The sequence below is a fragment of the Myotis yumanensis genome, unplaced genomic scaffold, assembly GCF_028538775.1.
Source record: "Myotis yumanensis isolate MYYU_CA2020_CCGP unplaced genomic scaffold, mMyoYum1.0.hap1 SCAF_3, whole genome shotgun sequence".
Taxonomy (NCBI): Eukaryota; Metazoa; Chordata; class Mammalia; order Chiroptera; family Vespertilionidae; genus Myotis; species Myotis yumanensis.
In genome coordinates this window covers 141,903,261-141,906,371 of record NW_027223754.1, presented here as the reverse complement: position 1 = coordinate 141,906,371, position 3,111 = coordinate 141,903,261, and the positions used below count along the sequence as shown (strand labels likewise).

The window sequence follows — 3,111 nt, the reverse complement described above, 5'->3', positions numbered from 1 at the left end:
TTATTTTAAAACATGACTTAATTTATAAAAGCTTTTATCATTGTGTGTGTTGTCAGTCAACATTTGCTAATATTACAACACGTGGTTCTAATTATTTAAATTTAATACTACAGTATTAATATTTTATTATATCTTGATATTGATGGTATTAGTGACATTTGATTGTTAATAAGAATAGCCAATATATTATGTGTCAGGCACCATTCTAACAACTTAACATATATTAACTCATTAAATCCTTACAATGACCCTATGAGGCAGAACTATTATCATTTCCAACTTACATATTAGGAAAATGAGGTCCAGTGAGGTTAGGTTACCTGTCACAGAGCTAGTAGGAGGAAGAGCTGAAATTCAAGTTCAGGTGTTCTGCTCCAGAGAATGGAACCAAGCTCTTTGTTTCCCCCCTCAATCAGTTGAGAACTCAGCTATTCAATAATACATTAATGTCATTGTTTTTTATTTAAAAAAATTATTTGTAACTCAACACTGATTCCATTTTCTATGAAAAATGGGCATATTTCTAGCTATGTACAAACTGAAATGTATATGTATACCCTGACTTATATTCAACCAGGGATACAACTGAGATATCTATGGCAACTGTTTTAAGAAAAAACAACAACAACAATAAATCAGTTCAAATAAAAAATAAAAATGAAAACACTTCATGCTGCCTGGTCTGCCCACATATGCTCCTACCTAATGAGGTCACATGTCCAAAGTAAGGTTCCATTCATAACATTTCTTTGATAATCACTTTGTCATTATCTTGTTGCTTTCACCTTCTTCTGCCTTCATTAGGAAATTAGCTTAAATTGCACTATTTAATTTTTTGGTAAATTGAAAGGTAACAACACCACAACAACAGAAGCAACAACTTCTAAGGAAGTTAAATACAATAAAAACAGAATGACATGTTTCAACTTCTCACCTCTATACTTGAGTTATATTCACACTCACATCCATGCTCCATTTCGTCGATTAAACATTCAAGAACTTTCATTGACTCTCTGCCATGTACCAGGAATTACACTTGGAGCTATAAATACGTGAATGTAACTAAGCATGCACCAACCCTTTCAGAGAACAATTTAAAGGACTCCAGGTAGCCATTTGCTCAATTTACAACGACAGTGCAAGGTAGAATGTTATCAATACCATTGGAGGGACAGAACTCCACACGTTCTGAGCAGGGAGAGAGAACTCCAAGAGAGCCAGTAATCTGATAGGAAACCTCCCTCTCAACTCTCTCCCTAGGGCTCTCTAGCACTCCCAGTGCCACCAGGAACCCATGTGCAGAGCAGAAAGGCAAGGTCTCTTGGGGCCAGTTTTATGTCCTGGGACCAACTCACCTCAGTGTACAAAGGTGACCTTATTCCACGTTTTCTGCCGACTCACCGTCTATCTTTCTTTGATTTGTTTCATCATCTTTGCTTTCTTTCACATTGTCCTTCTTCTCTTAAGGTATGCTATTTCCTAGGGATATTTCCATTAGGTAACTAATGTGATATTATGTTGATGTCTGTTACCATTTCAGAAAGTGGTATTTCCCAGCCCTGATTCCTAATTATGAGAATTTATTCTACTTGTAAACTTATAGCCCCTTAAGCATTAAATGTTCTACATTTGATGGCCTTAAAGCTTCCTTTCTTATCCTTCAGAATCAGAATCTGAGTCAAAGATGTTGGATAAAGCCAGGCCGAATGATTTAGAAAAGGTCAGGCTTCTCCAACACAGCCCTGCAGCTGTGCAGCATCTCTGGCAGTACGGCGGTTGTTGTGGCTGCATCTGAGGGCACTTCTATTCCAAGGACCATGAAGGCAGCTGCTTTCACTCACTCTTTGTGCACAAGGTGAGTCCCCAGAAGGACGCCCGCTCCACCTTGCTGTCAAGAAGGAAACCAGCAACCTCTACAAATCCAATTTCACAGTGTGAAGCCCGAGTGTCTGGGTGCCTACAACAGCCTGACGGCTGTGCTACCCACGGCACCTGGATGAGGACTACCTTGCTCGCTCCTGGGCAACTGGAACACATGGTATGTGAAGCAGGACCAGGCAATGCACCTGTGGCTATTCTCAAGTGGCTACCTAGCCCTCGTGGACCACACGAACAAGCTCAAAAGCAACAAGGAGTACCTGGAGGTCCCGAAAAGAGTGGAACCAGATGCTGCTCGAGTTCAGCTTCTGGAATGAGCCAAAGCCCAAAATGGGCCCCAACATCTGTGAGCTGAGAATAAGTTCAAGCCAGGAACCATGTTAAAGTGGGGGGACAACTGGGCTCGGGCCATCAAGTACCAGCAGGAGAACCAGAGGCAGTGGGCGCTCTCTTCTTACAGATAGAAGAGCCGTCTCTGGGCCTACAAAGACCTGCAGTCTCGGGAAGGGACTAGAAATGCTCCTTGGAGGAAGAGGGGTTGAGGCAAAAATGTCTACTACACAGTCCCCCGGGTGAGACAGATGGAGACTCGGATCATGATCCCTTGGAAGATCTCGCCTCTCCAGTGAGGCTGCTGCCACCTCATTCCCCTCCTCCCTCAGGGCAGCCACGGACAGAGAGCTCTCAGTCCTGTGGTCTTGGTTTTCTCTCAGATCTGGGAGGACTCTGGAGGCTGATGCTCAACTCAGACAATGGGGAGCTGAAGGATGACAGGGTTCTGAGGACTTGCAGCTCGGCCTGGACACTTCCCACCTTCCCTGCCCATCCCTTGCCCTGTGCTCGCAGCAGTTTTTAATTTCTCTGAATGAAGAATGGCAACCTTTTATGTCTTCTCACATTTCCCCCTAAGATTCCTCATCTCTAGGCCACCATTCTCCAATGATCACCATGGAAAACCCTCAGTTTATCTTTAGTTGCACAAAAGGTAGTGTGTCTAGTGGTGAGAGGTGGGGTGGGAAGAGAAGAGGAGAAACTAGACCAGGCTCTCAGGAATTCCCTGGTCTCTACGGGGCAACCCACTTGCTGGACAGTCCAAACCAAGTCCCTTTTGCAGGGGAAAAGCCTGAACTGCCACAAGAAATAAAGGGAAACCTTTAAGTTAGCAAAGTTAGCAGAAGGTCCACCTAATTCACCCAGAAAGGGAGCTGAAAGGATCTGGAGGCAGGAAACAGA

At 43.5% G+C, this 3,111-nt stretch overlaps 1 pseudogene; it reads left to right on the top strand.

Moving 5' to 3' along the window:
- The first annotated feature begins 1,684 nt into the window (after positions 1–1,684).
- LOC139006352 (protein NipSnap homolog 1 pseudogene) lies at positions 1,685–2,507 on the top strand (annotated as a pseudogene).
- The last annotated feature ends 604 nt before the right edge of the window (positions 2,508–3,111 follow it).